Below are 10,048 nucleotides of genomic sequence, written 5' to 3' on the forward strand. Positions count from 1 at the left end.
ACGAGCAGTCACACAGCCGGCGAAGAAATAGGAAGGCTTAAACAAAAGGAAAGGACACCAGACCTCCGGGACCAGCTTTCTAATGAGTACCCTTTAAAGATATCACATGATATCACATGATACCATGGCATACATTTCATTGGTGGTAACTATCATTCACCATAGGTTGGTTTCCACGCGAAATGAGATTGTGGTATAACCAGTGTATATGAACCGTTATTACCCGTTTGGTAGACCAGGAAAACTTTTGATTGGTTAATACTCTAAAGTTTCATGGGTAATATGGACTACAATGACAGTTTGCGACCTTTGACATTTAAATCCAACTCACTTGGAGGGTTCGACTCTTAATACAATCAAAATTGTTTGAGAATATGCTATTTTATGCCTATTTCGTATTCAAACGGACCGTACCATCCAATACAAGATGAAGATAGCTGTGTAACTAACAACGTTCACCACACCGGCTGACAACGACTTTATCCAAACGATAGTTATAGTCTGTTTGCAGTGAAAACGTACCGATGAATTTCGCTTTAAACAAAAAAGTAAATCAATTAAAGTGAAATTAAGATTGCGAATCCTCTTAATTTTACCTTGCCAATTGAACATTTAAATTTCAGAGTTTTATTCATCTTAGGATAAAAGTTGTTTGACAAACGATCATAGATTCAAATCGCTATTATATGGTTTGTATTAGAAGGGGGTAAGCGCAGTAGTGGGAACAGTGAAACAAATGCACGTGCGGTACGTGATGAGCGTTAACTTAGACCAACCATACTTGTTCTAGGTGTTTCATCTAATATGCATACCCCCTTGTAATACAAACCAATAATAGCGGTTTGAAACCATGATCGTTTGTTAAACAACATTTATCCTAAGTTGAATAAAATTCTGAGATTTAAATGTTCAAACAGACTATAGTCAAACGCATGACACCTGTCTGGAGTGAAAACCACGGAGACGATGTAAACAAACCGAGTTACTTCCCTTTACCCAGTGCATTCGGATGCACATCGGTTCATTTCAGAAGCTCAAAAATACCTATACAAAATACCAACAACTCGCCTAACTTAAAGATGTATTCCAATTGATTTGTAATCGAGCTACTTGAAATTTATACCCTGTTCCTGAGCATAATAATGCGCGCCCCTTAACCACCCAGAAGCTAATAGATGATGAGGTTAGACAATGTATACCTCTATATGTTAACACAGAACAAACCAAGAGTACATCAATATGACTCTCGTCCTCGCACGCTTCAGTCCGCGATTCCCATCATTAAGTTTATCATCCCAACCCATCATCCACCGTTTTCATCATCCCATCCTAGTCATTCATTGTCAGTCTTCCGACCGATGCTATTAAAGCGCAATCGAATCATCCTGAACCCCATCATTGTTCACTAACCATCCCATTTTTCCCATTCCAAACCCACTTCCGCCCATCACTCCATCAACCCATTCATTCAAACCCACGTCCCATCGACGCCCGAACGATTCGACGATTCATTCATCGTCCGATCAAACATCTCCTAACCAACCCACCACATCCGGTCATCAACGCAAACCATATGTAAAGCAACATGAACCGCCCACTTCACCACCAACGCAAGTCCAGATCGGCAACATCCAGATGAAGCCGAGTAGTCGCTTCTATCATCCCACGATTGCATTGTGAATGTAAACATTGGCGAACATTACCGCGCGTCGCTGAAAACTTCAGAGTCGAATTGACACATTTTAACCGCTGCAAAACATAAACGTAATGTTTCCACCAGTGATGTTAGCTGCGTGAAGCAACTGCAAACCAAGAAACGGGATGCATCGGAGTAGTTTACTGTAGGAGGCCGTACGAGGCGATGACAACTGACATGCATGGTGACGTCGCTTACATTGTGACGTAATGTAAAATGGTTCGATTACGAGGGGGCAGACTAGAATGGCGCAGTGACGGGATAACGTCATTCAATTGTTACGTCATCAAAAAACTATACCTTTATTGTCTGATAATGTATTACTTTTTCGATTGTCCTAAACCGCTAGGCATCTTAGAAAGGCATTTAGCGCTGGCGCACGAAAACAAGAACACTTTCCAAACCATTTCTATTTCATTCGAAAAATATGGTAACTTTCCGGTGTCTTTCATCATTAATTTCTTTCGAAACGCATCGGAAGATGCAATCCGAAATTAACCTTACAAATCAACGTATTCTAATGGACCCCAACGATTTAAAGAATTTTTGTGTACGAGACAGGAAATCCTCTGAATAATTTTCCGAACATTTATTTCCAACTTGTTTAACCACCAGCCGAATGCGCCATGATAAGATAGATCACTGAATAAAGATAATTTTCCTTTACATTTAACAGAGGCCATTTTTACCCGAGAATGTATATATTGGCATTAATGGCGGAGCGCACGTGTTGCATGTGGGGCCCGGGTAGGTGCGTTCCATGCGAGGCGGTGTTGGATATGCGCAGTCGTCCTCACTTATGATCTCTTGCTGTTGTCGACTTCAACACAAAGTCTGGACAGAGGACTCTATCGCTATCGGTTTCTCCCGTCGTTGTCTGTACCTCGCAGGGTGAGTTTTGTTGGTTCTGTTTAGTTGTTTCGTTTATTGTAAACACTGCACACAAATAATATTCCAGGTATAGACGGTGGTCTGTAAATAATCGTGTCTGACAAACGATCAAGTGATTGGACACCATGAGTATCGATCGATCTAAGCATGGGAATTGATCAACCACTCAGTGAGTTTGACCACTGATTCGTCAGTTGCCTGAACGACGGGATAGCCTATCGGTTAGTGCTCGTCTCTGCCACGTTGAAGCATCTGGCCTGATTTGCTGGGTATTAATGTGTGAAGCCCAGTGTCTATCGTCGATATCCCTGAATATTCCTAAAACGGCAAAATTAAAGTCAGTATTCACTCGTACAACCCCTCAACAGCTCGGGCGCTATCTCATGTCCACAACCCGCAACGCATCAAATTGCAGGTCAGTACTGGCCCTATCACTGAAACACGCCGCAGCACGAACACGGCCCAACCAACATCAGCCTTCAATGACCCGCTCTATCGCCCATCCCATGTCCCACGAACCCCGCGCTTGTTTCTCGACCGTTCCATTTAATCTTAAGTCCATCAATACCAAATGAACTGCCCCACGCCGCCCTCAATGTCTCCAAACGACTCAACCATCAACTCATACCAACGACCTATCAAACGCCCATATCCAACCCGGTCCGCCAACCAATCTTCCTCGTCAGTACGCGTCCTCACCGATCCAAGCACAGATCCGTTCCGTTTCAACTCAATCCTCACCATCGTCGAACGCCGCCTTCAAACGTTCACATCATCTCGTCAACTCACCACGCCCGGCACACGCCAAAACAAACAAAACCGCACAGCAAATACATCCAAGCCGCCGCAAACCTTGAAGGCCAAAGGCCACCCCAAGTCCACGCCACAAGTACGGGACAACACCCTAGCCAAGATCGCTTTGCACAACGGGCACCCCGGTTAATTCCAACATTTCCAAAATGGTAGTGGGTTTCCAACGAATTAATCAGCATTCCAGCTATATTATATAGAGAGTCAGGACCATCTTTGGGAATCGAACCCGGCTCCCTTTGTGATCATATACAGTGTAACCCCCATCCGGAATATAGTGTTTTCTGGGGCGGTGGATCGCTCTGATTACAACCCTTTTCAAGACCAAAAGTGCCATGTCGTATAGAGGGATCCGTTCGTTTAGACGAAGGGTTGTACCCCATAACCCCTACATGCCACTACCAAGTTATCTTTGGGAGATCTGTCAATTTTTATCCCCCTTAATCCTTCGAGCCACCGACCAGTATGGCGAGGCGGGGAATCAGGCAAACACTATCATCCTTTGGGCTATGAAAGCGGTCTTAAATAATTAGTTAGAAGATGTGTTTTGAGGAGGTACACTGTTTTGGGACATTATCAAATAATTTCTAAAACCAGAAGACAGCTATTTGAATGGTGGTAGTTTCAGTTATACTTCCGTTGTAACAGTTTAAGAAAAGATTCAGTTGCTTCACGGACGTTTGATCAGACACTATCAAGTACTGCTCCCGAACAAATTACAGCTGTTCTAATATCACAACTAGAACCCGATCAATCCCTACCCTGCCACAAGATGTTTATTCAGCTATTTTGTCGTATCAGTTGTTGTGTGAGGTACCAGACCAACTGAGTTCAGAACTGATCTTCAGCAACCCATGCTTGTCGTAAGAAGACCCAATATGACAGCTTGGCCCTGTGTTAACATCTTCGTAATACTTCCAGTAGTTGCTACTTCGGGCACACCCGTAAAGATCCGGGTTAGAATTCGATCTTCAGTAACCCATGCTTGTCGTGAAGAGGCGACTAACAAGATCGGATGGTCAAGCTCTCGCTGACTTGCTGCTGACATGTCATTGTATCCTAACTGCGTAGATCGATGCTCATGTTGTTGGTCACTGGATTGTCTGTCCAGACTCGATTATTTACAGACCGCTGCCATTTAGTGGAATATTATTGCTATGTGGCGTTAAACAAATGTTCAAATCCAACCAACCAACAGAAACTCTAAGATTGTGGTTCGAATCCTGGTTCGTCTTGATTATGTTTCTGTTTGTCAGCACCATACTACTAATTAGAAAACATCTGGAGACTCCAGGCTTTGGTTTCTCTACCTAAGGTCCGGCGAATATTGGTTTCAGTAACCCATGCTTCGCCGTAAGGGGCGACTAACGGATGGGTATCAGCCCTGACTTGGTTGACACATGTCATCGGTTCCTGCTGCCAAGATCGATGCCCGGCGTTGTTGATCACCGGATTGTTCGGTCCAGACTCGATTATTTACAGACCGCCGCCATGTACGGAACATTGCCGATTCTACGCAACCAAACTCACCCACCTGGCTTCCACGAATTCAAACGCACCGCCACGTTTAAACGTCGTCACGCCGAACCGAACCGACCCCACCGCCTTCACGTACCGACAAACGACTCGCCTTCCATCGCGTCCGCACCATCCTATGTCCATCCTTAATCCCGAACCAACCCCAATTAACTACCCAACCTAACCCAACCGAACAGCCGTTTTGTTTATCCCGTCCAACGTCCAATCGTTCGTCATCCTCGCCCATCCCAGAACCACCCCATCAAAACGGTCGGCCATTAACCGGTACGAACCGTATCCCAAACCACGCCCGTCGTCATCCACCAACAACGACCTACCGTACCCGCCGACCCGCCGACCCCAAACCGTATCGCCAAGCATCCATCCACGACCTTAACCAACCCATCTTTTCATCATTCACCCAACGCCCACACAGCCCGATCATCACGATACGCCAAACAAAACGTTACATCTAACCCGGCATATTCCTGGAGCGCAAAACCCGCCTAGCCCGGTGCCATAAAACCATAACGCGCCGTTCACAACGCATCGTGAAGACGCCGCAGACAATGAACCCGCCAGTGACTACTACGACCGGAATGCTTTCATCACAAGGATGTCGTTTCAGCATAGGCCAGTCGTTTCCATTCCGGATAAAGCGAATGGTGCTGCAGCTTTGTTCAATGTCTAAATTCAAATCCCACTGCTTTTGGTGTGGGTTGTGCGCCAAATAATATCAGGCATGAAAATATAACGTTTATGTAGACAATCGGCATGCAGCTTTAATTGCTAATGATGTAAGTTTATGATGTTACAACATATATCCAAACGTTAAGTCTTTGTGTTGTAGTAATATTATTGAAACATCACGTATCACAGTGGATTGGGGCAACCCAAAATGGCCTTTAAGTATCATGATGTATGCATTGTTAGGCACATGTGCTTAAATTGCTGTGTTTGGTTGTACTGTGACAGAATCGTTGCACACCGTTATCAGAGAGCTTCTGGGGATTACAACAACTGAATAAGTCTTTCTCGGCGTCAAAGACGCTGACGACTGAAAAATAAAGCATATACATGGTAGGGGTTGCATTGCCAAAATGTTCGTATTGGTGATATATTGTGATATAGGCAGGTATTTAAACATGTGGTTGCAATATATTGTGAAAGTTTAACAAAGATGGTTTAACATTCTGAAAGTACTGTTTCTTTCTGTTGAAACAATGCAACTGGCCACTGTGAGGACTCAGATGTGATTTTACAAGAGATCAATTTCCAAATTCAAATACTTCAGCTCTAAAGTTTGGAACTCAAGAAAGAAAGGTCTGCAGCGGCATCCGCCATTTTGGTTTGTTTATCCTTCCAACGAGTGCCGGTCTACCCATCTATATTTATATGGTTTAAAGGTCACGCAAATGCAATTATTTGACCGATTAACAGTCTCAGAACTATTAATGTACAATGATATAAAGGAAATACAAATGTTATTAGTAGATTTGACGAAAATTACCGATGGTATCGGGTGAACCGGTTCGCGGAAAGTGTACCGCAATATATCGTATTGTGAATTTTCGAATTGCAATATACCGGTTAACCGGTATTATCGCCCACACAGCTAATACATCAGCCTGGTTCCCTGTCTGTTGCGCCTGCGCCACAGTATTTCAGCAGCCAGGCTCGCGCTACGCCCGACCCAGCAACAGACCCATAGGGAACCAGGTTGACACTGTCGGAGCGTAGTGTAGGCGTAACAGACTCCAGGGAAACTAGGCGTTAATACATAGTCATAAGCGAAATTGTGGTCAATGCGTCATGGTGGAAATGTTCTGTTAATAATACAAGTGGAATATCAGAAATGGCTTTCATTATTCTTTCTCAGCGTGACGAGCAACTACTGTTAATATCACACTTTTGATGGTAGATGCTCGAAAATATATCTTTCAGATTCCGGGCTTCATAACGTGAGCCCCTCGCTGTTGAAAAGCACACACGGTCGGCGAGAATATGCAGATATCAGCGTAAACCGACCGCACAACAACAGTCGCCCAAAACGACTCTACCGTCCCCTGACCGACGAACCCGAAGCAGGTACTCGGCAATCAATATCGATCCCTCAACCTGTCAACGTCATCCTGCGCTTCAAAGCCGTCTCCCTCGACTGCTTGTCCATGTCGTTAAAATAAGCGTTAACCACGCCGGGCCGCGTCCGCCGTCATACAACGAGTTTGTTCCATCGCTTAAACCGTCCTCAACATTCTGCCTCAACGTTCTTAAACGTCGCGCTTACTCAAACCGCCGCGTCAAAGCATGTCAATGAATCCATCCCTGTCCAAGCAACCATTCGCCAACGCAAACCGTTTTACGCTTAATGCAACAAAACGCCTTCGGTGACAAAATCATCCCAACGTTTGGCGCGTACCACCAACCTGCTAAACCCACAATGAACCTTCAAACCTGCCGTCCCAACCCTATGTCGTACCGGCACCAAGCCGTCCTAGCAACGCCCGGGCAACCCACACCCAAACATCCGGGTCCCTGCGCCAACATGGCTCTGCGCAAGCGTCCAGACGTCCAACCACCCAGCAACTACTATTAAGAGCAGTACGGCGAGCTGACACTCCAGATTAATCTCTGGGTACTGGAACCCAATACGATTCCAGCGTCCGAAGGAGTGGAGTTAGAGTTTAGGTTTACGCCGCACCTCAGCAATATTCCAGCTAGTATGGCGGCTGCCTCTATAAATAATCGAGTCTGGACCAGACAATCCAGGATCAACAGCATGAGCATCGATCTACGCACTGGGAACCGATGACATGTGTCAACCAAGCCAGCGAGCCTGACCAATTCGATCCCGTTAATCGCCTCTTTCTGACAAGCATCGGTTACTGGAAGATCAATTCTAACCCGGATCTTCACGGGTGTCTGAAGGTAGCAGCTACTGAAGTATTACAGTGTTAACACAGGCCCACGGTCATATTGGTCTTCTTACATGGAAACCAAAAGTAAAGAATTAAATACGTAAGTAAGATATGTGTTTGATTGATCTGTTGACATGAATTTCGCGATTCCAATCCCACCAAGGCAACATATGTATTTATCGGTAATTGTAAACAGTACAGCATATTTTTTTCAGGAATGCTTTGCTCAGGCAGAATACATTTATTTTATAATGGATATTGTTTTAATACGACAGTTTGACTTCATCTGGTGGTATACAATTACACATCTATAGATATTTATCCAGTAGAACAAAGTACAGTTATATACGAAGATCAATTCTCGAAATTTAATTTAAGTTTTAATTAGGTGTCACTTTTTTAACCATTCATATCGAGCATCATACTAGGGTTCATTGTGATCGTATGTTTACCTCGCTGATAGCAACATGTCCCAATGGTTAACCTCCCTGAGCGTCTAACCTTAATTATTTTACTAACTTCCCCAGATTTTGGGGCCAATTGTTCAAAGATTTATAGGGGCGGTGGAGTAGCCTAGTGGTTAAAGCGTTTGCTCGTCACGCCCGAAGACCAGGGTTGGATTCTCACATGGGTACAATGTGAAGCCCATTTCTGTAATAAACGGTATAATGGTATCCATGAAGACACGATTTACATGCAAGAAATTACACACATCATCCGTAGGCTTACTTGTTTCTGATAAATGTAGGAAGCCTAGTGGTTAAAGCGTTCACTTGTCTTGCCGAGGACCCGGGTTCAATTCCCCACAAGGGTACAAAGTGTGAAGCCCTTTTCTCCCGCCGTGATATTGCTGGAATATTGCTAAAAACAGCGTAAAACTCACACAAATATTATTTCATCACAAGTATGATGGGTTCATGCCATGGTGTGCATAACATTATGGGTATGTGTTTTTGTTAATCATAATGTCACGTTGATTAACTTTAGTTGTTGCTGGGTCACAAAAGTTTAACGCTGTTAAGTGTGGATTTGAACTACACTCCCTGAACTTAGGCTATGTGTTTTCACCGGTTGAGAGTGGGCTGGGGAGTTGCCTCCCCTTTGTTTGCTCCTGCGGAAATACCCGTGATCCCGTGCAATTCCAAACACCGTGACGGCGCCTGCTGCACCCCCGGAACCGCATGCGCACATGGGCGACCGTTTATCGCACGGATGAACGACCTGGATCATCTCATCCGGCCCGCCACCATTCACCAAATATCCCAACTCCCCAACAGTATCTCGATCGTCCACACAGATCCGCAACAAGACCCGCCAATCCAAAACATCATCGGTTAACATTCTCAGCCCCAACCGTTACCGCACGCGTCCGTTCCATCCATCAAAACATCGTCATCCTCATCACCCATACAACCTAAATCATCATAACCGCCCGCGCTCATCTCGGCCGGCCCAAACCTTAACCAACGCCCCCAATGCTAACCCAAACCGGCAAACGTTTACCGACACCTGTCCATCAACGTCTAAGTTTCCTTAAACGTCCCATAACTCGAATCGGTCCCGATCCCATCCACTCCATTCCATCCATCCCAACCCCGACCTTAACGTCCGTGTTCAACTATTAATCGAGCAAAACGTTACCTACCCGACCTCACAACATTTGTGAGTCCAACATAATATAATTAAGGTTCCAGCTGTTCTCCAGAAACTTTTCAGCTGGTGACTCAGAGCTGATTGGACGCGTCAGAATGTAAATGATATACACCACCATATATATTTATCTATATAATAATTTTAATAAATGCAACTAAGTATGAAATAAAACGCCAATCATAACCAGAACTGACAGAGCATATTTGCGACTCGGTCGAGGAGACACCTGCGTTCAAAACCAACCTTATCTTCAACAGCTGGCGGAGAAATCGTTGACAATACATCCTGATAGCAACTATCGTATACTTTGTAGATCGTCTGTGCACAATATAAAACGTTAAACTATTGGATTTCGCAACGGGGTGTAAATCTCGGGCCCAGATGGCTTGCCTTGGCGACCAGAGAGTGACAAGATGGCGGAAGAGAGGGAGGCGTTTTGGCGAGTGTTTGAAGCCATTATGCAAGCATGTGCGGCGGAGTTTCTGGGAACGGCGATTTATGTGTTAATCGCGTGTCTGGTATCCTCAGGGGTGAAGGGTATTGGGATTCTACCCCTGAACAT

This window comes from Haliotis rubra, unplaced genomic scaffold (genome assembly GCF_003918875.1).
Source record: "Haliotis rubra isolate DU_JTF1 unplaced genomic scaffold, ASM391887v1 Scf322, whole genome shotgun sequence".
NCBI lineage: Eukaryota > Metazoa > Mollusca > Gastropoda > Lepetellida > Haliotidae > Haliotis > Haliotis rubra.